Source organism: Amblyomma maculatum, chromosome 1 (assembly GCF_055883805.1).
Source record: "Amblyomma maculatum isolate TAMU_Amacu chromosome 1, ASM5588380v1, whole genome shotgun sequence".
In the NCBI taxonomy this organism is placed as follows: Eukaryota; Metazoa; Arthropoda; class Arachnida; order Ixodida; family Ixodidae; genus Amblyomma; species Amblyomma maculatum.
Genome location: NC_139344.1, coordinates 122,500,245 through 122,526,432, shown reverse-complemented (window position 1 = coordinate 122,526,432; position 26,188 = coordinate 122,500,245). Strand labels below are relative to the sequence as shown.

Sequence of the window (26,188 nt, the reverse complement as noted above, 5' to 3'; positions counted from 1 at the left end):
TACAGCCAGGAAAAAGCAAGCTGAGTGGGATGGTGTGAGGATTGAGGTAACACGGGGGGCGTAAGAGGTGTTCGCCAAAGCGACTTGCAAACACGAGGAACGCCCTTAGGAAGCGACGGCCGAGATTTCTGCATCGTTAAAAAGGTCACGTAGCTCGCGAAAGATTCTCTGAGCCCAGCCGCCGAGGCACGTCACACCAGAAAAAATAAAAAAAAAAGGAAAGGAAAGGAGTAAAGGGTGGCACCTGTTGTGGCTGGGTTGCAATGAAGACAAAAGCGTGTGTAGAGCAACCGTACCATGCTCGATTTTGGTTCTGTCGATTCTAGAGCATCCATGAAGTCACGTTCATTATGGTATATGAGCCCGGAAAATAGAAATCATTACTTCAGAATAAAATTGTTAGAAATAATTTACGAATTGAAGTAACGTGCAGTCAACCTCGCCATAACGAAGCCTTTGACCACAAAGTAATGAATATAATTAAGAAATGGCTGCGTTTTGAAGCATTCATAGCAAAATATGCATTTAATTTACTTACGCATATGGTACCCGGAGCCGAACACTACGACCATTTCGCGCTATAATCGGATACAGGTCAAGAAATAAGCTGCAAACAGCCCTCAAAGGACCCCCCTACAGCCAGTGGCATCGCTCCAAATGTTTGATGTCGCGGCACACACGGCAAAAAGAAAAAACAAACAAACAAGAAAACGTGTTCTTCCGCTGTCATGATCTCGCGGACTTTTACCAGGCTGACCACCTCCGGTTGTCGCGTCCGCAACGTCGGTGTCGCCAGCGGTGTCACCTGGTAGAGCTCCATGTCAGAAAAGAGATGCAGTGAATCGCCGACCAACGAAGCGGTTTCGTGAAAACTCGACAGTGCTGAAATTCACCATCAAAATTCGTCGTTTTACCTCTTGTACTCTGATGAGCAAACGACTATCGATCGAACTGAATAAAAGTATATATTTTTTCTGGAACTAACCAAGCATTTAGGAACTATTTTCTAGCACTGACTCACTCGAAGAAACCAGGTTTCAAGCGCTACTCGTGGATGCAAGGCGGTCGGGCGTGACGTCATGGTACAGCTCGGCAGCTATTGGTTGGAGGGTGTGACCTTTGATAGCTGGATGCCGCTTTTTTCTTAACCTGTATCCGACTGTGGTATGTGCATTTGTAAAAAGGTTCAACGCTCCCGTAAACATTCGATGCGACAAGCTGAAATTGCCGTAGGTAACCCATTCTGTCGAACAGCGGATGAAATGTGCGGAAAACTTTTTTCACCGCTTTCTCCCTAAGAATCGTCGGCGTCCACTTCGGAGCAACAAAAATTTAAGTGGTACGTAGCTTACGACTGTGTGAGATAACGGAGCTTTGGTCTGTCTGGTTTATGGGACAGAGACTCAGGCTATGGGGACGCCGTACCGTTGAGCTTCGTAAATTTCGACCACCTAGGGTTCCTTACGTGCCCTTACATCGCACAACGCACGGGAGCCTTGCTTTCACCTCCATCGAAAAGCGACCGCCGCGGCCGGAATTCGGTCCCGCATCTTTCGGGCTTTCATTCTGGGCATGCGACAGCCCGCTATTCCCCTATTTCGCGACATGCCCATAAAGATGGAGCTTCCGCCCACCTCCCTTTTAAAAAGATACAAAAAAAAAAAGAAAGGTAAACCACCCTTTTTAAGATGATGGGCCCATTAGACCCATAAGTCCTGATTTTCCTTAATCAATCACACTGGATTGACTTACTTAGAGGAGTCTAAGGAAGTTACGGACAGCTGCGGTTGTCTTACTGTGCGCTTTTCTGTGGAGTAGCTGCACGGATTCTCCAGAAAGTAGACGACTCAGACTTTTACATAGACTTTGCTCATTACACCGCGGCACTGGCAGCCTTATCAGATATTTCTTGACACCAGTATGTTAAAACTTGTTAAGCACATCTGCATTCAGTTTGCTGCGAAAGCTTTTTTCTTTAATTGCACACACTGACTTAGTCTTTCGTGACAAATATCTTCATGCCGAGGGGATGTTTGTGCCCTGGCCGTTGAATGGGACTGTGTAATACGCAGAGATCATAAATCATTGTTTTATTCGATGTAGGGATACTATAATGTCCTTCTAGAACACACTGCAACGAACACTTAAAAATTACACTGAAATAACACCAAATAATATTATATTTTTTACCTGTTAAGTGAAAATGTGTGGTGCCTTGGGATCTTCCTGTTGCTGGGACTGTACACTTAATGGGAGAGCCGTATGATCGACCGACACGCCGAATTACCACGATAATCGAAGTCGAGTGTTCCGAGAGCAGTGAGCTTTGCCAAGCGGTGCAATGCGGCGCGCTGGAGGAACCTCCTGGCTGGCTGCCGATCTCGATGCCAAAGAGTGCCTCCTAGAATTTTTATTTTTATGACGTTGCTAGAGTACGCAGAAATGGCTTGCTTATATTGTGTGGCGTTGTAGTTTGATGTACGAGTATGTCAGAAACTGTCATTTTTGGCTGTTCTACCGGGCATTAAAAATAAAAATGGATCGTCGGCTTAAGAGTGGCGTGTTGGTGTCATATCCCAAAAGTCACAAGTTCGATCTCCGACTCATTAGGGATTTTTTTTTAATCTAAAATCAATTTACTTAACGTTCTTACATGCCATTGTGACGTGTTGAGTGATGGTGCGACCTTGACGCGACTCTCTTCATTCAGTTATGGTGACTTGACAGAGAAGAGTCGTGGCTTCAGTCGTAGAGCTGCGCAGCTGAAAGTGAGTATAGGGCACTAATAAATTAAAATATTCGATTTTGTATCGATAGCATGTGGAAAGTCACAGTGGCAGTTCGGCACAAAGATTTTGATGCTCGGTCGACCACAGTCCTCTTCAGTGACACCTTTGCGTATATTATAAAGATTTGTTCAATTATCAACAAGATGAGGTTGTCGATTTTATGGGTTAAATCACATGGTGTTTATAAAGCGCTTTTAAATAGCCTGCTATTCTAAGGTTGTTGATGCTATCAGAACTTGTGTTAATGTTTTGGTACGTTTGTAAAAGCAAACCTGTCTTCCTTTTACAACCACTCAAGGCCACTCTATGCATTTGCAGATTTTTTTTTTTTTTGTCTAATTTACGTCATTTCGCTTTGTAAGATCCGGCGGATATACATAACCTGAGGGTAGGGCAACCATGCTTAGATATTCATTGCGCTTCGGAATTTCTGCTGTACATCATTTTTTTTTTTCCGCGAGGCGCGAAGAGAGGAAGGGGACAGTTGGAAAAGCACGTCACGGCGCCAGTTATGCAGCCCCTGTCAGGCCACTTATGTCTGCTTCGTCTACCTTCTGCCCTGGCTTTCACCCAGGAAGCCCGAGTTCGATTCCCGGCGTCGAAAAGATGGCGGTCTCATGGTGTAATGGTTAGCACTCTGGACTCTGAATCCAGCGATACGAGTTCAAATCTCAGTGACGCCCGCTTTTTAATCTTGCCATTTCATTTCAGAGCCACCTGTGCATGCGTTTAAGCTTCCTCGTTGTGTTCCGGCGTGGTCTAGTGGCTAGGATACCTGGCTCTCACCCAGGAAGCCCGAGTTCGATTCCCGGCGTCGAAAAGATGGCGGTCTCATGGTGTAATGGTTAGCACTCTGGACTCTGAATCCAGCGATACGAGTTCAAATCTCAGTGACGCCCGCTTTTTAATCTTGCCATTTCATTTCAGAGCCACCTGTGCATGCGTTTAAGCTTCCTCGTTGTGTTCCGGCGTGGTCTAGTGGCTAGGATACCTGGCTCTCACCCAGGAGGCCCGGGTTCGATTCCCGGCGTCGGAAAGATGGCGGTCTCGTGGTGTAATGGTTAGCACTCTGGACTCTGAATCCAGCGATCCGAGTTCAAGTCTCGGTGAGACCTGCGACTGTTTTTTTTTTTTTTTCTGATGGCATGCATCTGCATTCTTTTGTGCTCTCGCTTGCGATCCTCTGCCACGTTCCGGCGTGGTCTAGTCATTCTAGGCATTCTACTTCCGGCCACCGGCGTGTACGGACGCAGAATCATGAGCTCCGGCGGAGCGGCGATTGCGGCCCAGGCTGGCCGCGGTAACAGGCTTAACGCAAACGATGATAAGGAATATCAGCTGATTTTGCTGCATCTGCCCACCGGACGTGTTGTTTTCAATACAGTTTTTTTGCACGGCGACGTACGAGTGCGACCCTCCTCGCAATGTGCGGCGCTGCCCCGACACGTGGCGCGCCACTCGCCCCTGACGTTAATTCTCCCTGTATCTTAACGCCCCTGACGTTAAGATATAGGGAGAAAAATGAGCATGATAGCTACTGCTACCACCCCGTTTCAAAGGGGACGCTCCTATATTCCATCCATCCATCCACGTTTCGCCGTGCACCCTCACGGGTTGTAGAATCATGCGTCTTTCCTTTCTTTAGATCACTATCTTCGCTCACTCGCTTCTCCCCTTCGGGCGGCGCGGGTACCGGTGCGAGGATGCCCAGGAGGCACCAATTGACGAATTCAGGGGGGATGCCAATGCGGATGATGCTGATACGGGTGCTGTTCACACTACCGCAATCATAGCGTGGTGACAATGCTCTTGAAGACAACGAACGACATTCATCCAGGTGTGTCATGCCAGAAGAGCGATTTGAAGGAGTCCAAAATGACTTACACTACGATGAGTGAAAATGCCAGTTTGGTGTGTGTGTATGTGTGTGCTGACTGACCGACATACTCAGTGCGTGTGAACGCTAAAGGAACACGGGAGCAAGAAACGTTGTAGTGTGCACAACACAGTGCGATAATGTAGATTGTGAGAAGCACTTGTTTGAACAAATAATTAGAAAAAAGTTGTACAGTGCACTTAGAAGTGTTGAGTATGAAAACTATGTCTTGTGTGACTCAAGAGCATACCGAGCGAATGAGTGGGCGGTAAGAACGAGGTACAATAACGCTATCGCGTTCCACTCTTGAAGGCGAAGCTTAAGCGTCCTCCGAATTTTTTTTTTTCTGATGGCATGCATCTGCATTCTCTTGTGCTCTCGTTTGCGATCCTCTGCCACGTTCCGGCGTGGTCTAGCAGGATTCCACTTCCGGCCACCGAACGTGACGGACGTGTTTATCATGGGCTCCCAAGGCTCGATTCTGCGGCCCAGCTGGGCCGTGGTATCAGGAGTACGGAAAGGCCTGCCAAGGATTATGAACTGGTTCTACCGCATCTGCCTACAGGTTCGAGTGTTTTGCATACTGTTTTTTGCATGGCGACATACAAGCCAGGCCGTACCGGGTGGAGCACTTTCAAGACTCCCTCGCTCGTCTTTCACTGCGGCCGGAAGTGGTTGCCCTCGGGGCATATCAAATGAATACTGTGTGGGCGGTAACGTTTAAAGGTGAAGAGGCGAAAGTGAAGATTCTGCAAGCCGAAGCTTTTGAAGTGAAGGAGCACCGATGCGTGGTCATTAACCCCTGTAACCAAGGCATCAGGTTTAAACTTTTATCTGCTTCACGGCGTGCCCGACCATGATGTGCGAGCGGCTTTGGCGGCTTTTGGAAAAGTGACTGAAATATCAAGAGACAAGTGGAGAGTGCAGGGGTGTGTCAACAAGGCTTCAACGACTCGAACGGTCACGCTGAAGCTCAAAGTGGGCGTTACCATCGAGGACCTGCCGCATCAGCTTCGGGTCGCCGAGGACGTCGCACTCGTCCACGTCCCAGGTAGAGCCCCGCTTTGCCTCCGGTGCCGCGGGAAAGGTCATATACTACGTGAGTGTCGTGTGCCGCGCTGCGGGCTGTGTCGTCGCTACGGCTATGACGAGTCCCAGTGTGTGCGCACGTATGCCAACGTTGCAGGTCCCGTGCCGAGGGAAGTGGCAGGCGAGCACTTGATGGACGCAGTGGACGCCGAGGAAGCTAGTAGGGGGATCACTGAGGATACAGAAAAAAAAAAGAACAATCCTCTGAGAAGACCCCTGCTCTGAAAGGACACTGTGAATCAGATTTGATAGTTCCGTTGTCAAATGTTACTGAGACCGATACACCCACGAAAGAAGACGGCAATGCCAGTGCTGCAAGCCCATCTTCGACTACACAACACAGTGAGGAACAGGGAGACACTGAAGCTGAGATGCCAGCTGCTTCTACCTTGCCTGTGAAGCGTGTGCACGAAGACAGTTTCAACGAGGGATCAACGCAAGGAGGAGCTGGAAACTGTCAGCCTCCACTGAAGGCGGCCTCCCTTCGCCGGTCGGCCTTCAAGATAAGGCCAAACGTGCCTCCAGACCGGAGAACTGTGTCACCTGTGCCTCCGCCATAGCGGGGGTACCCTTTTCGGTCGAGACGTTACAAGCCCGGTCGATGATCGGGAGCAGCGTTTGGAACGACGGGCGGACTCGCCAGAACGGAAGAATGGTCATCCCGTGCGACAGATCAACCGCAATGCTGTCTTTCTGCAGAAGAGATGTGAGTGAAATGTTTCGCGATTTATAATTTCTTGAGATGGCGACCAATTTATCCACTAGCTTGCGCGTAGCCACGCTAAATGTGAGAGGGCTGTCAACGCGTCGGAGACAACAGCAGCTGAACCGCCTTCTGCTGGAAAATTAAATTGATGTGCTAGCAGTTCAAGAGAGCAAAATGGAAAGCGAACAACAAACAGAGAAAATGGCTGAAATATATCGTTCTAGATATAGTGTTTGCTTGTGTCATGCGGTTAGAAGATCGGGGGGATGTGTCATTTTCATCCGAAATTGCATAGAGTGTGTACAGTCTGTGTTCTCGTGTGAGAGTGGACGGCTATTGATATGTGATTTCTGTTTTTCTGGATTGGACTGGAGAGTGATGTGCGTTTATGCGCCGACTAGAACGTTTGAGCGCGAAGAGTTTTTTCCCTATATGAAATCCTTCCTAATACATGAGAGGCGTGTTCTCCTGCGACTTCAACTGTGTCTGTAGACCGGAAGATAGAACAACAGACCGTGTCCTTCGTGACAAGAGTGCAGAGTTACTTACTGACATTGTTAATGAGGCAGAGCTTGAAGATGCTGGCTGTATAATGACGCATGAAGGCCAAGCAAAGTTCACGCACTTTCAAGGTAGCTGTCATGCAAGGTTGGACCGAATATATGTTCCCATTGATTGCGTGCCCTTGTGCTCGAAATATCAAACACTTCCCATGAGCTTTAGTGACCACTCTCTCGTAATGATTACTCTAGGCATGAAAAGTAAGGCAACAAAGTTCAATTGGGAGCTATGGAAATTTAATGAAAAACTGCTGCTGAATGAAGAGTTTATCACTAAAGTGAAAGAATATATTACGCATATGTTACAAAATGACTCTAATTTTATACAAGCATGGGAGCAGTTTAAGTGCGATATAAAGATAGCTGCTATTGACCGAGCATGCACTCTTCGACGTAAAGATAGAGAACAAGAAAAAGAGCTTCGTAGCACACTTGAATACATGCTTAGTATGGAGAGCGTTAAGCCTGGCTTGTTCGCCAAAGATATAAAAAAGATAAAAACCAAACTTGAGGTGATAGACGAAGAGAAGTATCGCGGTGCGGTGATAAGGGCACGCAGCAAAAAATTGTGGCTCGGAGAGACGCCCACGAAAAGGGCACTTAGTGATGAGAAAAGGTACACAGTGTCAAAAGAGATAAAAGAAATCTGCTATCGGAACGTTGTTACCTCGGAAAAAAAAAAAAAAAACGATTGAACGGTAGTTTGTAGAATTTTACAGGGAATTGTTTAGCCTGAAAACACCTGACATTGAACGCTTCAGAAAAGACTTTCTGTCGCTGATGCCAAGAGTGGAAGACGTAGTTGCGCAGACACTTGAAGCAAGTATTACTTCCGAGGAAATTTAGGCAGTTATCAGGGAATTAAATTCCAATAAGTCACCCGGACCAGATGGTCTTGGTGCTGCCATATACAAGGCCTTTCAAACTGATATGGCTGTTTTACTGGAAAGAGTTATAAGTGAATGCTGCGAAAAGATCTTACCTCCTCCGTCTTTTCGAATGTCACACGTTGTACTAATCCCGAAAACAGATGACCCAGTTAAGTTTGTCTGTAGCATCTTACCGTCCTATAAGTCTAACGAATGTTGACTATAAAATTTACATGAAAGTATTAGGGCGACGACTCCAACGTGTAATTACTTCTTTTGTAGGCCCACATCAGACATGCGGTATGAAAGGAAGGACCATTTTTACTAACATACACGCAGCAAGGAGTGTTCTCGAATGTTGTGACGCGATGCATGACCACGTAGCCATGATGCAATTAGACCTCCACAAAGCATTTGATAAAGTGGTACATGAAATATTGTTATCTGTTTTAGAGTATGTCAATGCTTGTTCCGTGATAACAAATGGCGTGAAAATGGTTTACGAGTGCTGTTCAGCGAGACTGGTCGTGAATAAGCATTTATCCGATTGTATACCTGTTCAGTCGTCAGTAAGGCGGGGCTGTCCTCTGTCTCCCCTTTTGTTAGCGCTTTATCTGGAGCCTTTCTGTTTAAGATTGCTTACAAGGCCAAACATACGCGATTATAGATTTTTTCAAAATGAAGTTCGGGTTTTGGCATACGCGGACGGTATTGCGGTTTTTGAACGGACCATGAGAGCGTGCAGGAAGTTGTAAAAGAAGCCATTGCCTTTTGCAATGCAAGTGGAAGTGAAATTAGTTGGGCAAAGTGTTTAGGATTTTGGCATGGAAACCGGCAATACGCGCCTGAACTGTTCTCCAGTATGCAATGGACAATAACGCCAGGCAATTACCTTGGCGTGCCACTAGAGCATTACCGTGAAAGCAAGGAATGTTGGGCCGGTGAAGTTGAGCAAGTGAAAACCCAAACAAACAAATGGGAAGGACATAACTTTTCTATGTTCGCAAGAGCTACCGTTTGCAATGTGTTCCTAGTTGCAAAAATTTGTTACATCCTGCAAGTGTTATCTATGTCAAGAATTTCTGTTCAAAAACTGCATAGGATATTTGCCACGTTTGTGTGAGCTTCAACATGGGAGCGTACCAGTCGATGAAATCTGTTTCATATGGTGCATATCGGTCGACTGGGATTGTCACATTTGTACTTAAAGCAGATTGTAACCAGGTTCTTTTTTTTTTTTTTGCGCGAACAAGGCGATATTTTTCTTAGAACGGTAATCCAAGTGCGATTGCGTGATTCACGGCCGGAATATGTAGTTTCGACTATGTCTACAGGGCCAATGGCTCTAAGTGCTTTTCTTCGCGAAGTTGTCGCGTCCTTCCAAATAGTGAAGGCGAGATTTTCAAATGAGTATATGTGTACTGTTACGCGAAAACGGCTGTACAAAGATTTATTGGAAACCTTTTTACCTGTGCCTCTTTATCGCGCTGTATATGCTTTGGGTCCGGAGCGGGACGTGTTGAAAAGAGTGAAAAGAATGCCCATCAGATCGTCCGCTAAATCTTTCTTTTTTCAATTGCATACCGGCACACTTCCGGTGAAGCCATGGCTGGAAAGCAAAGGCCTTTTTGTGCCTTGGTCTGCTGACTGTTTAATTTGCAAAAAGCTGGAATCCGTAGAGCATATTTTCCTTGATTGTCACGATGCGGTTTTTTTGTGGGACGTGCTACAGCGTACTATTAAAAAGGACTTTCCAATAACGCCGTTTGGCATACGCTACCTTCCATGCGCCCAGCCAGGAGAAGTGCCCAGTGATTTATTAATGGTCTTGTGTATGCACAGCATATGGAGAACGCGGATGGATGTTCGCCATGAGCATGTTGTCGTACACCCAGCCCATCAGTATTTTGTTGAAAGTGTAATGTACACGCGTAATGTTTTCGGAGGACAATCTGAACCCCCGGAATGGCTGCCAGTCTTGGATAAGCTCACGTCACTTAATCCATTCTATCACAAGAAACCTGTCAGAAAGTGACTTGTGTTTTTAATTCCATGCGACTTCTCATCGTGTTTTGTAGTTGCCAAGTCGGTAATAATAATAATAAAAAAAATTCCGGCGTGGTCTAGTGGCTAGGATACCTGGCTCTCACCCAGGAGGCCCGGGTTCCATTCCCGGCGTCGGAAAGATGGCGGTCTCATCTTGTAATGGCGGTACAAGAAACGAAAGTGGAGAGCGATGAGCAAACGAGCCGCATGGTCGAGCCCTCCTCTGCTCGCTGTAATATTTGCGTGTGCCATGCGGTTGGTACCTCGGGTGGCTGTGCGCTGTTCTTGCGCAATTCTTTGGGTATTTTAGTAGAAGCAGTAACTGTGAGTGATAATGGCCGTTTCGTTGTCTGCGATTCGTCTTTGACGGGTGTACAGTGGCGTGTCATGTGCGTGTATGCGCCTAACAGAGAGGATGATCGGCGTAGTTTCTTTGAGCGAATCGGTGTCTACTTGAAATGTCCAAAGAGCGTCATTCTACTCGGCGATTTCAACTGTGTCGGCTATGCCGAGGACAGGTCAGACAAGAGGTCGGTGCGAGACAGAAGTGCTCTCCTACTGAGCACGTTAATGCAAGAGTGCGAAATGGAAGATGTTGGTCATGTTTTGGCTTGCAGCTCTTCACACTTTACGCACTTCCAGCGTGCAAGTCACGCCAGGCTGGATCGTGCCTATGTCTCTTTGGCTCTGCTACCAATTTTACTATCGGCACAAAGCAGAAAGAAATCGAAATTTTGCTGGGACCTATGGAAGTTTAACGTTAAGCTCCTTGATGATGAAGTTTTTGTAAATGAGGTTAAAATGAAGATACAGCGATTGCTTGAAAGTGAGCCTTCGAAATCTATCTCGGCGTGGGAACTATTTAAGCAAGAAATTAAAATAGGTAGCATCGTCCTGAGACATGAAGGAAGAAAGAAAAAGAACTGCAGTGCGAGTTAAGTTTCGTTTTAAGCTAGGAAAATGTACAGCCTGGAAAATATACCGCACAGATCAGAAAACTGAAAGCGCAGTTAGAATGTGCAGATAAAGAAAAATACATGGGAGCAATAGTACGAGCCCGGGCGGAAAGGTTGTTCATGGGTGAAGCGCCGACGAAACGCTCAATAAGTGATGAAAAGCGATACGCGAAACGAAACGAAATAAGACAGATAAGATGCGGAGATACGGTTACTAGTGACAGCGAGGAAATTAAAATGGCCTTTTTTGAGCACTATCGCAACCTGATAGGGCGCCAACGGCCAGTGGAAGAAGGTTTCGAACATCAATTTCTTGCATTAATCCCAACATTGGACCCAACTGTTACAGCAGGTCTGGAAGCGCCAATAACTGTAAATGAGATTGAAAAAGCTATTGAGGAACTAAGCCATGGGAAAACACCTGGTCCAGACGGTGTTGGTGCAGCATTGTACAAGCTGTTTAAGAGCGAAATCGCAACCGCCTTGCACCGTGTGATTTTGCAGGCGTATGAAGAAAACTGCATCCCGCCGTCCTTTCGTCAAACACACGCTGTACTGGTTCCAAAAAGTGAAGATCCTTTAAAGCTCTTATCTGTAACATCATATCGTCCAATTAGTCTCACTAACGTTGACTATAAAATTTTTATGAAGGTTCTTGCTAGTAGGTTACAGAAGGTCATTAAGGAAATAGTAGGGCATCATCAGACTTGTCGTATTAAAGGTCGAACAATATGTGTAAACATTCATGTAGCTAGAAGCATTCTAGAGTGTAGTGACGCTTGTGTTACCACGTTGCAATGAGACCTTGAGAAAGCCTTCGGCCTTGTTAATCATGGCATACTTTTTCGAATACTAAAACATATTAAAATTGGGTCTATTTTATTAGATGGAATAAAAATGTTTTACAACGAATGTTATACTAAGGTTGTTGTAAACAAGCAACTAACGAAAAATATTCCAGTGATGTCATCAGTTAGACAAGGCTGCCCACTAGCGCCCTTGCTATTTGCGATTTACCTCGAACCCTCTTGCCAAAAGATCATTACATTCACTGTGAACGGATTCAGAATGATAGCTAGCGAAGTTAAAATTTTGGCGTACGCCGATGACATTGCTGTCTTTTGTCAAGACAAGGAAAGTATTAGTCAAACAGTGCACTTAGCAAAGTTTTATCAGATGTCGGATAGTTCAATAAACTGGGACAAATGTATAGGCTTTTGGCATGGCAGTTGGGATTCCACTCCTGAATCCCTCGAAAACATAAAATTCTCGTCTCTACCAGTGAAATATCTAGGGGTCCCACTTGAACATTACAAAGACGCAAATAATTATTGGGTGCAAGAGACTGAACGTTCTCGGGAGAAAACACTAGGGTGGGGCGGAAGGGAGCTCTCCATGTTCGCCCGTTCAACTGTGTGTAATTTGTTTATTGTTGCTAAAGTTTGGTATTTTCTTGAAGTGTTGTGCATGTCGCGAGTCAGTATTCAAAAGTTACACAGAGTTTTCGCTGTTTTTTTTTTGTGGGGTTCAGTATGGGAAAGAACAAGTCGTACCAATCTTTCCCGTCCGGTTAGAGAAGGGGGACTCGGTCTTACCCAATTGTTTCTGAGACAGATTGTGTCTCGCTTTATGTTTCTGCGTACGCAGAGCCATCCATTATTGCGCACTGTGATACAGGTGCGTCTCTGGCACGAGTTACAAGGATTTGTTGTGTCTTCTTCTGAATTAAGGCGAACAAGTATTCGTGGTTTTTTGCGTGAGGTCGTACTGAGTTTCCGAAAGTTAAATGTTAGATTTTCTAAAGAATACCTGTCTTCAATAACAAAGAAACAATTGTACAAAGATTTACTAGATGTAATGCTCCCGGTTCCAATGTATCGCACCATATACGGTGCAGGCCCAGGAATGAATGTCCAGAAAAGGGCGAAGAAAATGCCCGTGCGCTCGTCAACAAAGACATTTCTTTTTCTACTACACAGCGGAACACTGCCGGTTAAACCGTGGCTGGAGGAAAAGGGAATATTTGTCCCTTGGTCAGTGAGCTGTATAATCTGTCCAAAGCCTGAAACCGTAGAGCATATTTTTCTTGAATGTTGGGACGCGATATTCCTTTGGGATATTCTGCAGCGCACGCTCAAAAAGCAGCTTCCAATTTCCCCTCGTGGTATCCGCTTCCTCCCGGCAGCTGATGAAGGAGGGCTACCCCTCGATATGATTATTCTACTGGGCCTGCACAGTCTATGGAAGACCCGTATGGCTGTGAGAAATGCTGATGAACATGTCCGTCCTGCGCGAGAGTACTTTATGGAAAATGTGGTCTACATCAAACAAGTTTTGAAAAGCCGAGGTGATCCGCCTGAATGGCTACCGGAAATGGACAAGCTAGTCAACTTGAAGCCCTTTTAAACGACGTACTGAACAAGAAGGCTGGACGTCTTTTATTAACTATTGTACTGTGGTAGTGCTACATATGTGTGTATGTTGTCCAGGCAATAAAGAAAAAAAAAAGATCTCATGGTGTAATGGTTAGCACTCTGGACTTTGAATCCAGCGATCCGAGTTCAAATCTCGGTGAGACCTGCGCCTCTTTTTTTTTTCTTTTTCTGATGGCATGCATCTGCATTCTCTTGTGCTCACGCTTGCGATCTTCTTCCACGTTCCGGCGTGGTCTAGTGGCTAGGATACCTGGCTCTCACCCAGGAGGCCCGGGTTCGATTCCCGGCGTCGGAAAGATGGCGGTCTCATGGTGTGATGGTTAGCACTCTGGACTCTGAATCCAGCGATCCGAGTTCAAATCTCGGTGAGACCTGCGCCTCTTTTTTTTTTCTGATGGCATGCATCTGCATTCTCTTGTGCTCTCGCTTGCGATCCTCTGCCACGTTCCGGCGTGGTCTAAAACGAACAAGAATTGTCTAAAACGAATAAGAGCGCCTTTAAAGGCCTTCATTCCCGTCGTTTTTGTGGCGCAATTTTAGTATATGTACTTTGGAAGTACAATGGTTCTGGGCGGCTGAGCCTGAAAATGTTGCTTGCTGGAAACAGCGCATCGGCCGTTGGCCGAGGTCTTTCGACTCCTCAGGACACTACCGAAACGTACAAAGTTGTCCTTCCACGCCTGCCCACCGGTAATGTTGTCCTTAATACCGTTTTCCTGCATGCCGACCTTAAGGGTCGCCCGTACCGAGCACCCGACTTTCGAGACGCACTCGCACAGATTTTGGACCTCCGGGAAATTTTGTGCATTGGTCAGTACCAAATGAGCCACGTGTGGATGGTTACCTGCGAGAGTAGTTCTTCAAAGCAGAAGCTAATTAACAAAGCAGAGTTCCCTGTGAAAGGACTTCGGTGCATGGTGTTCGACCCGGATACAAAGAATGTCAAGGTTAAGCTCCTTTGGCTTCCACGCTATATGGAGCACCGGAGGATTGTGGAAGCTTTCGAGCCTTATGGAACGATTCAATCTGTGGAGCGTGAAAAGTGGCGGTGCCCAGGGATGGAGCACATGGAAACGGCGAACCGTGAAATCTCCCTCACGCTCAAGGACGGAGTGTCAGCAAGTACAATTCCTCACACTCTTAATGTTTATGGGGTGCAGGCATTAGTGCTTATCCCAGGGAGACCTCCACTGTGTCTTCGATGCAGCCGGGTAGGTCATGTACGGCGTCAGTGCCGAACGCCTCGATGCACCCAGTGCCGGCGCTTTGGCCATACTGTGGAGAACTGTGTATTAAGTTATGCCGGTAGACTGCGTCAAGGCCAGTGGTCCCGAGATGATGACGTGGCGTCCGAACATATCATGGATGTGTCAGAGGTTGTTGATGTAACTGGTGAGTTAGGTCGTGAACATCAAATTGATGGGGACCAGAAGCCTTCTGCACTTCACACCAACTCAGAAGAATCTGCAGTGACTGGCCATCAAGAACCAGCGTCTCCAGAGCCAAAACCGCCGGACCCGGGCCCGCCTGTGAGTGCCACTCAGAGTGCTGCGCTTGCTGCCCAAGAACCACCTGTCATTGAAGGACGTCTGGATATGCCTCCTGTGGAATCAATGGGGAAGATACTGCCAGTGGATGCTCGCCTATCCTCCTTCGTCATTGATTCTCCTTCGTCGCTGGAGGGTAATAGTGAGCCGTCTGTGGCGCCGATCTCTGGTGCGTCCGGTTCTCTGTCGGCTGTCAGTGTGGCAGCGAGCGATGTGCTCCAATCAGGTTCGTGGGCCGAAGCCTTGAGTGTCTCAGAGGAGGACATGGACAACACAGTGCCTTTGAAGCGTCCCGCAGATGATGAGGTGTGTATCGATGGTGCTGGCCAGAAGGCACACTGTGTAGAGGCCACAGGAAGGGTGACTTTAAAGAGGAGGGCGATGTCTGCCCGAAAGGCCGCCAATTTGCAGGCGGGCCACCCCATTCCAGGGGATGATGTTTAAAAGGACTAGTACCAAAAATGGCTACAGTCGCAGCATATCAAGTCGCTACCCTTAACGTCAGGGGTATGCGTAATCGTCGGAGACAGCAGCAGTTAAGACATCTGTTAAAGAAATGGAGTGTGTCTGTAGCAGCAATTCAGGAAACAAAGTTGTCCTCCGATGAAGAGACGGAAGCTGCTCTTGAGCCGTTTTTGCCGGAATATAACATCATTGTTAGCCACGCTAGAGGCTTGTCCGGAGGGTGTATGCTATTCCTGGCCAAAACACTAGAGATGACAGCCATATTTTATTGCATAGATGGCGAGGGACGACTTATATGCTGTGACCTCACAATCTCAGGTGTGCAGTGGCGAATTATTTGTGTTTACGCCCCTGTAAAACAGCGAGACAGAAGGCATTTTTTTCTTTCATTAGTTAATCATTTGTGCACAGATCGCAAAATTATGTTGTTGGGAGATTTTAATTGTGTTTGTAGGGATGAGGACCGATCAGCAATATGTAAGAGATATGACCCTAGTGCTGCATTACTTAACGATTTGGCTTGTGAATATAACCTTGTGGATGTGGGGCAGGAAAAAGGCGACAGTATTCATTTCACTCATTTTCAGTTCTCCTCTAATGCCCGCCTTGACAGAATTTATGTTTCTACAGACATGTTAGCAAATTTGTTTGGTTACTGGGTGCGGCCCATCTTCTTCAGTGACCATTGTATGGTGTCTTTTCAGGTAGGGAGGTACAGTCGGCAGATACTTCACCCTCGGTGGGAACTGTGGAAAATGAATAACTGTCTGCTCTCAGATGAAATCTTTAAGCGTGCTGTACCTACTTGTTTGAAAGACATATGGTCACGCCATGATCTGTCAGTTTTTCAAAAATGGGACTTGTTCAAACAGGAAACCAAAAACTTAGCAATTGAAGCCTCTGCAAGAATCGCGTTCCTAAAGAGACACCACCTTCGTGAGCTTGGGCGCACTCTAACTGAGCTACATGAGCTAGAGAGGGTTAGCCCGGGTGCCTATGTTGAAGAAATTAATAACGTAAAGGCAGAGCTTCAACAAATTGCGACGGAAAGATACAAAGGGGCCCTAATAAGATCTAGGACTCGAAGGTTTCTTGACGAGCAACCTTCACGTCGGGCCCTCAGTGATGAAAGAGAGAATGCACTTACGAAGGAAATATTGGAAATTCAGTATGGTGGTTGCACATATAGTGATGCTCCTAGTATTCTTGCTGCTTTCTATGATTATTATCGAAAGCTGTTCGGCAGTTGTAAAGATCCAAATCAGGGTTTCGATTATAATTCCTTACTTGAGAACTTTCCTCGACTAGACGATGAGAAATGTGCTGTAGTAGAGGGACCCATCACTTTGGAAGAAATTAAATCAGCCATTTCAGACCTTCAGAACCAGAAATCTCCTGGCCCAGATGGTATTACTAGCGAATTTTATAAAACATTTTCGCCTTGCCTAACGCCTGTTTTGATGGAAGTATTCCAAGCATCTTATGATGTGGGTTTCCTGCCTCCCACTTTCTATTCAGGCCACACAATATTAATACCCAAAAGCAAAGATATTAATCGGTTGAAAACTGTTGAAGGATATCGTCCAATTTCCCTCTGTAATGTTGATTACAAAATTTTTGCCAAGGTCCTTTGTTCTCGTTTGCAGCTGGTTATCATGGACTTGATAGGATCGCATCAGGTATGTGGTATAAGAGGGCGCAGTATTCAAACACACATCCATATTGCACGTTCAGTAATCGAGACAGTATCAGATGAGACAGGCCAAGTAGCTCTGATTCAAATTGACCTGGCGAAGGCGTTTGATAAAGTTCGGCACAATTTCTTGTTCGCAGTCTTGGAGAATGCAAACATTGGTGACGTTTTGCTCAAAGGCATAAGGCTGTGCTATATGAACTCGTATACAAGACTAATTGTTAATCAGGAGCTAACGAAACCAATACCACTGGAATCATCTGTTCGTCAAGGATGTCCACTGTCTCCACTGTTGTTTGGCTTATATCTGGAACCCCTCTGTCTCAGTATAATTAACAGTGCAGCCATCCGTGGTTTCTCTCTGGCTCAATGTGAAGTTAAGATTTTAGCTTACGCGGACGATATCGCCCTCTTTTGTTCTGACAAAAAGAGTGTACTTGAGGCTTTACACTTGACTGAACAGTTCTGCGATGTATCAGGCGCGGCCCTTAATTTAGATAAATCCAAAGGTTTTTGGTTGGGACACTGGGGCACTAGACCAAGCCAGTATGGAGGCATATGCTGGGACTGTAGTCCTCTTCAGTACCTAGGGGTTCCGCTGCACCAAGTTGGTAACAGCGCAGCCTACTGGGATTCACAAATCGTACCTATGCGGCGACAAACGCAGGCTTGGATGGGTAGGGAACTCTCAGTGTATGCTAGGGCACAGGTCTGTAACATATTTTTGTTTGCAAAGCTTGCGTATGTCCTTCAAGTCCTGCATTGTGCGAGGAGCAAAGTACAAGTTATACACAGAATATTTGCAACATTTGTGTGGCGCTCTCAATGGGAGCCCATGCGGCGTGACAACTTGTTTCTTCCCTTAGAGTCTGGTGGAGTGGGCCTTGTTCACTTGTTTGTGCATCAACTTGTCTCCCGTTTTTTCTTTTTCAAATCGGCAAACCATCCGTTTCTTGTAACTGTGCTCATTAGGCGCCTTAGTCCACATTTGCCTTACTTATTCGCACCAACTGGGCAGGCTCGTGAGGGGCGTTTATGGGGATTCCTTAAGGAGGTTGCTGACACTTTCAATTTTCTCACTGTGCGTTTCTCTGTAGATTACCTGTATAGCCTCTCGAGAAAGCAGATGACCCAGGCTCTCACTGAGTCTTTGTTCCCTACACCGTTATATCGGCAGCCTTATCTGGGGTTTTTGGACACCGCTGTTCTAAAGCGTGTTAGGCGAATGTGCATTCAGGCAGCTGCAAAAACGTTCTTTTTCAAATTACATACAGCGACGTTGCCTGTCAAGACATTTCTTCACAATAAGGAGATGTTTGTGCCCTGGTCGGTAAATTGTCGTCTCTGTAACGTGCCTGAGACAATTGATCATTGCTTTATTCTGTGCCGTGATGCTATGTTCTTTTGGGACATACTACAAAGAACTCTTAAAAAGGACATTGAAATTACGCCTTATACAATTAGATTTTTGCCTCCTGACAAAAACTCTGTCGTGCCTTACGATCTATTTGTGTTGATGGGACTGTTCAGCCTTTGGAAAAGCCGCATGATCGACAGGCATGCAGAGCCACCAAGATCGTCGAAATCCGTGTTTCGGGAGCAGTGTGCTTTGGTGAGAAGTGTATATGCTGCACGTGAAGAACCTCCAAACTGGATGCCGTATCTAGACGCATGTGTATGTCTCCCAGACTTTTGAAGTTCTGATGATTGTGCATTGTCGGGTTGAGGATATGACGGGCTCGTATTAAGCAGCCCGGTAACTTTAGACATGGACATGTTTAAGTAAGTGGAGTTGTTCCTTTTTACAGAAGTTTTTCCATGCAATAAAGAAAAAGAAATTCCGGCGTGGTCTAGTGGCTAGGCTACCTGGCTCTCACCCAGGAAGCCCGGGTTCGATTCCCGGCGTCGGAAAGATGGCGGTCTTATGGTGTAATGGTTAGCACTCTGGACTCTGAATCCAGCGATCCGAGTTCAAATCTCGGTGAGACCTGCGCCTCTTTTTTTTTTCTGATGGCATGCATCTGCATTCTCTTGTGCTCTCGCTTGCGATCCTCTGCCACGTTCCGGCGTGGTCTAGTGGCTAGGATACCTGGCTCTCACCCAGGAGGCCCGGGTTCGATTCCCGGCGTCGGAAAGATGGCGGTCTCATGGTGTAATGGTTAGCACTCTGGACTCTGAATCCAGCGATCCGAGTTCAAATCTCGGTGAGACCTGCGCCTCTTTTTTTTTTCTGATGGCATGCATCTGCATTCTCTTGTGCTCTCGCTTGCGATCCTCTGCCACGTTCCGGCGTGGTCTAGTGGCTAGGATACCTGGCTCTCACCCAGGAGGCCCGGGTTCGATTCCCGGCGTCGGAAAGATGGCGGTCTCATGGTGTAATAGTTGGCACTCTGGACTCTGAATCCAGCTATCCGAGTTCAAATCTCGGTGAGACCTGCGCCTCTTTTTTTTTCTGATGGCATGCATCTGCATTCTCTTGTGCTCTCGCTTGCGATCCTCTGCCACGTTCCGGCGTGGTCTAGTGGCTAGGATACCTGGCTCTCACCCAGGAGGCCCGGGTTCGATTCCCGGCGTCGGAAAGATGGCGGTCTCATGGTGTAATGGTTAGCACTCTGGACTCTGAATCCAGCGATCCGAGTTCAAATCTCGGTGAGACCTGCGCCTCTTTTTTTTCTGATGGCATGCATCTGCATTCTCTTGTGCTCTCGCTTGCGATCCTCTGCCACGTTCCGGCGTGGTCTAGTGGCTAGGATAGGATTCTGCTTCCGGCCACGCCAGTGAACGGACGCAGGATGCAGGGCTCCTCAGGAGCGGCTTCAGCGGCCATGTCAGGCCGCGGTAACAGGACTGCTGAAAAGGACAACACTTACCAGGTCGTTTTGCCTGCACTTCCAACAGGTCGGTTTGTTTTGAATACCGTTTTTTTGCACGCCGATATCAGGGCCCGCCCGTACCGGGTGGAAGATTTCCGGGATGCTTTAGCACAACACTCGCTAATCCCCGATGTTATCGCTATGGGGGCGTATCGGATGAGCCACGTCTGGGCCGTCACTCTCAAGGATACTGAAGCCGTCAACAAGATTGTCAGTGTAGGTGAGCTGTCTGTGAAAAACGGTCGCTGCTTGGTGATTGACCCGGCGAACCAGGACGTGCGACTCAAGCTTCACTGGCTACTTCACAACGTGCCAGATGAAGATGTTCGTGCTGCATTTGCGCCGTACGGAAAGGTGTCAGACGTTTCCCGGGAGCGCTGGCGTGTTAAAGGTATGCTGGAAAAGGGCTCTACAACTAGACTCGTCACGCTGAATCTGAAAGCTGGCATGAAGCTCGACGACCTGCCGCATCAGCTCAATGTTAGCGGTGAGCTCGCGCTCGTCATTGTGCCAGGCAGACCCCCGTTGTGCCTACGCTGCCGGAGTACGGGTCACATCCGCAAAGAGTGCCGGGTTCCTCGCTGCGGAACCTGCCGACGGTTCGGGCATGAAGACAACCAGTGTGCACGAACCTACGCTAGCATTGCCGGACCTGGGACCAGCGAAGACTCGTCCGAGTTAATTATGGACGAGGCGGATGCGGAGGAGGCTGCTGACATTAGAGGTCAGTCAACGAAACAGGACGCGCCTTCCATGACGGTTTTAACAAAGGGTAAGGTGATGGTCTCAAATGAAAAGAATGAACCTCGGCATGTCTTGAACGTTCCATCCCAGGACCATGAAAGCGAGTCAAAGGAAGGGTCAGAAGACTTAACCAAATTTTCTGACGCTGAGGATCATCTCAGTACTGAGCCTTCCTGTACTGATGCCATGGAGGTTGGGCCGGAGACAGCAGCCTTAATTGCCGCGAAACGTCCGCATGAGGAAAGCGTCGAGGAGACTCAGCTGCCAGGCGGTGTTTGTGGTGAGCCGCCGCCGAAAACTTCTGGCATCCGAAGAGCCACGTTAGGACCGAAGCCGAACTTCTCGGCTGACACGCGGCAGGCGGGGAAACCGCCTCCGTAGTTTTTGTGGAGACCTGAACGATTTGTGGGTCGGCTGCCTACCGACCAGCGTCACGAACCTTCTACAACCAAGTGGTGCGTGTGTTAGCAAAAATGAAACAATGGGCTTGGACTTCGTTTGAATGCATCCCGACATTCTGCTGGCAGGACATTACATGCATGCATACGCCGCTGTTTGTCAGAAGCGGAGGCCACGCAACCATGAAGGTAGGCACCATGCCGGTACTGGCGTCTCTCTCTAGTACATGACTCTCAAGCTTAATTCGCCGTTACACGTAGCTACTTTGAATGTTAGAGGACTGGGAGCGAGAAGGCGACAATGCCAGCTCAGTCGCCTCCTTGTGGATAATGATATAGATATAGCAGCTGTGCAAGAGTCAAAGATTGAGAGCCAAGAAAGCACTGAACGTATGGTGGCTTCTTTTCAAACAAACTTTTATGTGTGTGTATGCCATTCTGTTGGTGTATCGGGTGGGTGCCTTTTATTTATACGTAACACGCTGGGAGTAAGCGTAGAGTCCGTTTTTGCCTGTCCAAGTGGTCGGCTTTTGGTTACCGATTTTACCTACTCTAATTTATGCTGGCGTGTTGTGTGTGTGTATGCTCCCAATTCAGGGCGTGAGCGTGAATTGTTTTTTCAGTCTATTGAGTTGTGGTTGAAGGTCGACAAAATCTTGCTTGTACTTGGTGACTACAACTGTGTGTGCGCAGCTGTGGACCGAGCGGCCAAGTGTAAACCTCGAAGAGACAGGAGCTCCGAGCTGTTGAATGCACTTGTACATGAGTATAGCCTTGAGGATGTTGGTAGTGTGTTCTCCACTGGAAACCAGCCAGAGTTCACGCACTTTCAGCGAGATAGCCATGCCAGATTGGACAGGGTGTATGCCTCGGTAGATCTTGTTTCCCTATGTACTGCATATGATGTCAAACCTGTGTCTTTCAGCGATCATTGTCTCGTGAGTGCAGTGTTTGGTCGCAAAGGAAAGAAATCGCGATTTAACTGGTACCTATGGAAACTGAATGCCAAACTTCTTGCCGATGAAGAGTTCCTTACTGAAGTTAAGACAGAGTTTGAAAATCGTCTTGCTATGCGACCAGTAAGTTTTGCAGCGGAATGGGACAGCTTCAAAGAGTGGGTCAAATTGAAAGCAATAGAAAAGAGTAGTAAGCTGCGATACAAAGAGAAAGAAAAAGAAAAAGAACTGAATGAACAACTTGCTCTTTTTTTGAGCATGGAAAGTACTGTGCCAGGGCATTTCGCCAGTAAAATACGAGAGCTTAAAAGTGAGCTGGAAACAATCGACAGCGAAAGATACACAGCGGCTGTCATACGTGCAAGGGCTGAAAAACTTTGGGCTGGAGAAGTGCCGACAAAACGAGCCCTAGCAGACGAGAAAAGATACGCCTGCCAGAAAGAAATTAGGAGTATAAGGTATGGCGGCCATATCACAGAAGATGCTAAAGATATTCAGCATGCGGTAGCAGAGCACTTCGAAGAACTGCTTAGCGCTAAGCTTGAGACTGTAGGCGGCTTTCAAACAGACTTTCTAAGACTGATGCCTGCACTGGATGACGAAAGTAAAGCGCGCCTAGAAACACCGATAACGTTGCAGGAGATAGAATCTGCAATAGATGACCTGACACCTGGGAAGGCCCCTGGGCCGGATGGTCTAAGCGCTGCCTTCTTTAAAACTTTTCAGCAGTATGCGGCTCAGTTTATGCTCGATGTAATCACTGAAGCTTATGAACGTAATACTGTTCCATTGTCTTTCGCTACATCGCACATTGTGCTAATACCCAAGACAGATGATCCGGAAAAACGACTGTTGGTGGGGTCATATCGACCGATTAGCCTCACCAATGTTGACTACAAGGTGTATATGAAGGTTTTAGCAAAAAGACTGCAAAGCGTAATAAAAAAACTGGTTGGATCTCATCAAACGTGCGGCATCAAGGGTCGATCCATTGCCACGAATATACATGTCGCAAGAACCGAACTAGAATGTGTTGATGCACTCGGTGGTCAGATAGCCATGATGCAGTTAGATTTGGCGAAAGCCTTTGACCGTGTTTCTCACGAAATTCTTTTTTCCATTTTGGAGCATTCTAACCTTGGAAAAGTCATAGTGGAGGGTGTTAAAATGGCTTACGCGAACTGCACGACCCGTATTATAGTGAATGGTGAACTGACTGACAGCATCGCAGTACGTTCATCGGTAAGGCAGGGCTGCCCACTCTCACCCCTGCTTTTTGCACTGTATTTAGAGCCACTTTGCTTGGCTATCATTGATAGCGATCGCATTTTAGGGTTCAAGCTGCAATCAGCACACGTGAAAATGCTGGCATATGCTGATGACATAGCAGTGTTTTGTGCAACTAGAAAGAGCATCTGTGAAGTTACGGGTGTCGTCCAAACATTTTGTGATCAAACCGGATGTAAGATCAATTGGGAGAAAAGCTCTGGGTTTTGGCACGGTGATTGGGACGTGACACCTGATTTCTTCTGTAAGCTGCGATGGTCTGCTCTCCCAACGCGATATCTAGGCGTGCCTTTAGATTGTTATCGAGATGCCAACATGCACTGGATGGAAGAAACATCCAGAGCGAAAGAAAAAGCGAATGCGTGGCAAGGAAGGCAACTCTCAATGTTTTCGCGCGCTTCCATTTGCAATGTTTTTCTTATTTCAAGGCTGTGGTACCTCATGAATGTGTTGTGTGTCTCACGAACCTCAATTCAGAAAATGCACCGCGTTTTTGCTGTTTTTATTTGGGCATCCACATGGGAAAAAACCGCCCGGACGAACTTGTTTATTTCTGTTAAAAGGGGCGGGCTTGGCCTTGCTCATTTGTTCTTGCGACAAGTGGTTTCGCGATTTATATTCCTGCGTGATCAAAAAGATACCTTTGTAAGAACTGTGATGCAAGTGCGATTGCAGAGGCTGCTCCCTGAATGGATTGTGTCATGTGAAAGCATGCCTGGTACTGTGACTGGCTACCTGCGCGAAGTTGTTTTTTCGTGCAAGTTGCTGGAAGTGCGGTTTTCTTTTGATTACCTTTTCAATGTTCCCAGAAAAAAACTGTATAAAGATCTCATTGACGTGATGCTGCCGGTGCCTTTTTACAGGGAAATACACTGTGGAGGCCCAGGGCAGGATGTTTTGAAAAGAGTAAAGAAGATGCCCGTGAGGCCATCTGCTAAAACGTTCCTTTTCAAACTTCATTCTAATACGCTCCCTGTTAAAACCTGGCTGAATGAAAAAGGTATCTTCGTCCCATGGACAACAAATTGCCTGTTGTGCAAAAAACCGGAGACAATTGAACACGTCTTCTTACAGTGTTGGGATGCTGTTTTTCTGTGGGACGTCCTCCAAAGGACAATTAAAAAGGAACTTCCCCTAACTCCGTACGGAATCAGATTCCTACCAGTGCAGAACGATGATGCACCTTATGATTTAATTATGCTTCTTGGTCTCCATAGTTTGTGGAAAACACGAATGCAGGTGCGTCACGCAGATATAAATACACGATCTGCGCGTGAAAACTTCATTGAAAGTGCGGTGTATATACGCGAAACTTTCAGGATGCAGCAGGATCCACCACATTGGCAATGTCTATTTGATGAGTTGGTGAACCTGAAAAGATTTTAGCCGCGTACGCGTTAGCTCAAGTGTAGTTGACGTGTTTTATCATGTGTATTTTTGTTTTCTGTTTCACGGCAATAAAGAAAAAAAAAAAGTCTAGTGGCTAGGATACCTGGCTCTCACCCAGGAGGCCCGGGTTCGATTCCCGGCGTCGGAAAGATGGCGGTCTCATGGTGTAATGGTTAGCACTCTGGACTCTGAATCCAGCGATCCGAGTTCAAATCTCGGTGAGACCTGCGCCTCTTTTTTTTTTCTGATGGCATGCATCTGCATTCTCTTGTGCTCTCGCTTGCGATCCTCTGCCACGTTCCGGCGTGGTCTAGTGGCTAGGATACCTGGCTCTCACCCGGGAGGCCCGGGTTCGATTCCCGGCGTCGGAAAGATGGCGGTCTCATGGTGTAATGGTTAGCACTCTGGACTCTGAATCCAGCGATCCGAGTTCAAATCTCGGTGAGACCTGCGCCTCTTTTTTTTTCTGATGGCATGCATCTGCATTCTCTTGTGCTCTCGCTTGCGATCCTCTGCCACGTTCCGGCGTGGTCTAAAACGAACAAGAATTGTCTAAAACGAATAAGAGCGCCTTTAAAGGCCTTCATTCCCGTCGTTTTTGTGGCGCAATTTTAGTATATGTACTTTGGAAGTACAATGGTTCTGGGCGGCTGAGCCTGAAAATGTTGCTTGCTGGAAACAGCGCATCGGCCGTTGGCCGAGGTCTTTCGACTCCTCAGGACACTACCGAAACGTACAAAGTTGTCCTTCCACGCCTGCCCACCGGTAATGTTGTCCTTAATACCGTTTTCCTGCATGCCGACCTTAAGGGTCGCCCGTACCGAGCACCCGACTTTCGAGACGCACTCGCACAGATTTTGGACCTCCGGGAAATTTTGTGCATTGGTCAGTACCAAATGAGCCACGTGTGGATGGTTACCTGCGAGAGTAGTTCTTCAAAGCAGAAGCTAATTAACAAAGCAGAGTTCCCTGTGAAAGGACTTCGGTGCATGGTGTTCGACCCGGATACAAAGAATGTCAAGGTTAAGCTCCTTTGGCTTCCACGCTATATGGAGCACCGGAGGATTGTGGAAGCTTTCGAGCCTTATGGAACGATTCAATCTGTGGAACGTGAAAAGTGGCGGTGCCCAGGGATGGAGCACATGGAAACGGCGAACCGTGAAATCTCCCTCACGCTCAAGGACGGAGTGTCAGCAAGTACAATTCCTCACACTCTTAATGTTTATGGGGTGCAGGCATTAGTGCTTATCCCAGGGAGACCTCCACTGTGTCTTCGATGCAGCCGGGTAGGTCATGTACGGCGTCAGTGCCGAACGCCTCGATGCACCCAGTGCCGGCGCTTTGGCCATACTGTGTATTAAGTTATGCCGGTAGACTGCTTCAAGGCCAGTGGTCACGAGATGATGACGTGGCGTCCGAACATATCATGGATGTGTCAGAGGTTGTTGATGTAACTGGTGAGTTAGGTCGTGAACATCAAATTGATGGGGACCAGAAGCCTTCTGCCCTT

The 26,188-nt window shown here is 47.2% G+C and overlaps 17 non-coding genes across 17 annotated transcripts; all 17 read left to right on the top strand.

Annotated features, from left to right (window-relative positions):
- The first annotated feature begins 3,537 nt into the window (after positions 1 to 3,537).
- On the top strand, positions 3,538 to 3,609 carry TRNAE-CUC (transfer RNA glutamic acid (anticodon CUC)). The gene has a single exon. It is a non-coding gene; the product is annotated as a tRNA-Glu (tRNA).
- Positions 3,610 to 3,753: 144 nt separating this feature from the next.
- Positions 3,754 to 3,825, top strand: TRNAE-CUC (transfer RNA glutamic acid (anticodon CUC)). The gene has a single exon. It is a non-coding gene; the product is annotated as a tRNA-Glu (tRNA).
- A 7-nt stretch (positions 3,826 to 3,832) lies between these two features.
- Positions 3,833 to 3,904, top strand: TRNAQ-CUG (transfer RNA glutamine (anticodon CUG)). The gene has a single exon. It is a non-coding gene; the product is annotated as a tRNA-Gln (tRNA).
- Positions 3,905 to 10,001: 6,097 nt separating this feature from the next.
- Positions 10,002 to 10,073, top strand: TRNAE-CUC (transfer RNA glutamic acid (anticodon CUC)). Its single transcript has one exon. It is a non-coding gene; the product is annotated as a tRNA-Glu (tRNA).
- Positions 10,074 to 13,399: 3,326 nt separating this feature from the next.
- Positions 13,400 to 13,471, top strand: TRNAQ-UUG (transfer RNA glutamine (anticodon UUG)). Its single transcript has one exon. It is a non-coding gene; the product is annotated as a tRNA-Gln (tRNA).
- A 78-nt stretch (positions 13,472 to 13,549) lies between these two features.
- TRNAE-CUC (transfer RNA glutamic acid (anticodon CUC)) lies at positions 13,550 to 13,621 on the top strand. Its single transcript has one exon. It is a non-coding gene; the product is annotated as a tRNA-Glu (tRNA).
- A 7-nt stretch (positions 13,622 to 13,628) lies between these two features.
- Positions 13,629 to 13,700, top strand: TRNAQ-CUG (transfer RNA glutamine (anticodon CUG)). Its single transcript has one exon. It is a non-coding gene; the product is annotated as a tRNA-Gln (tRNA).
- A 5,170-nt stretch (positions 13,701 to 18,870) lies between these two features.
- On the top strand, positions 18,871 to 18,942 carry TRNAE-CUC (transfer RNA glutamic acid (anticodon CUC)). The gene has a single exon. It is a non-coding gene; the product is annotated as a tRNA-Glu (tRNA).
- A 7-nt stretch (positions 18,943 to 18,949) lies between these two features.
- On the top strand, positions 18,950 to 19,021 carry TRNAQ-CUG (transfer RNA glutamine (anticodon CUG)). The gene has a single exon. It is a non-coding gene; the product is annotated as a tRNA-Gln (tRNA).
- Positions 19,022 to 19,093: 72 nt separating this feature from the next.
- TRNAE-CUC (transfer RNA glutamic acid (anticodon CUC)) lies at positions 19,094 to 19,165 on the top strand. The gene has a single exon. It is a non-coding gene; the product is annotated as a tRNA-Glu (tRNA).
- A 7-nt stretch (positions 19,166 to 19,172) lies between these two features.
- Positions 19,173 to 19,244, top strand: TRNAQ-CUG (transfer RNA glutamine (anticodon CUG)). Its single transcript has one exon. It is a non-coding gene; the product is annotated as a tRNA-Gln (tRNA).
- A 72-nt stretch (positions 19,245 to 19,316) lies between these two features.
- Positions 19,317 to 19,388, top strand: TRNAE-CUC (transfer RNA glutamic acid (anticodon CUC)). The gene has a single exon. It is a non-coding gene; the product is annotated as a tRNA-Glu (tRNA).
- Positions 19,389 to 19,538: 150 nt separating this feature from the next.
- Positions 19,539 to 19,610, top strand: TRNAE-CUC (transfer RNA glutamic acid (anticodon CUC)). Its single transcript has one exon. It is a non-coding gene; the product is annotated as a tRNA-Glu (tRNA).
- A 7-nt stretch (positions 19,611 to 19,617) lies between these two features.
- TRNAQ-CUG (transfer RNA glutamine (anticodon CUG)) lies at positions 19,618 to 19,689 on the top strand. Its single transcript has one exon. It is a non-coding gene; the product is annotated as a tRNA-Gln (tRNA).
- Positions 19,690 to 24,833: 5,144 nt separating this feature from the next.
- On the top strand, positions 24,834 to 24,905 carry TRNAQ-CUG (transfer RNA glutamine (anticodon CUG)). Its single transcript has one exon. It is a non-coding gene; the product is annotated as a tRNA-Gln (tRNA).
- Positions 24,906 to 24,977: 72 nt separating this feature from the next.
- TRNAE-CUC (transfer RNA glutamic acid (anticodon CUC)) lies at positions 24,978 to 25,049 on the top strand. Its single transcript has one exon. It is a non-coding gene; the product is annotated as a tRNA-Glu (tRNA).
- Positions 25,050 to 25,056: 7 nt separating this feature from the next.
- On the top strand, positions 25,057 to 25,128 carry TRNAQ-CUG (transfer RNA glutamine (anticodon CUG)). The gene has a single exon. It is a non-coding gene; the product is annotated as a tRNA-Gln (tRNA).
- Positions 25,129 to 26,188: the final 1,060 nt, after the last annotated feature.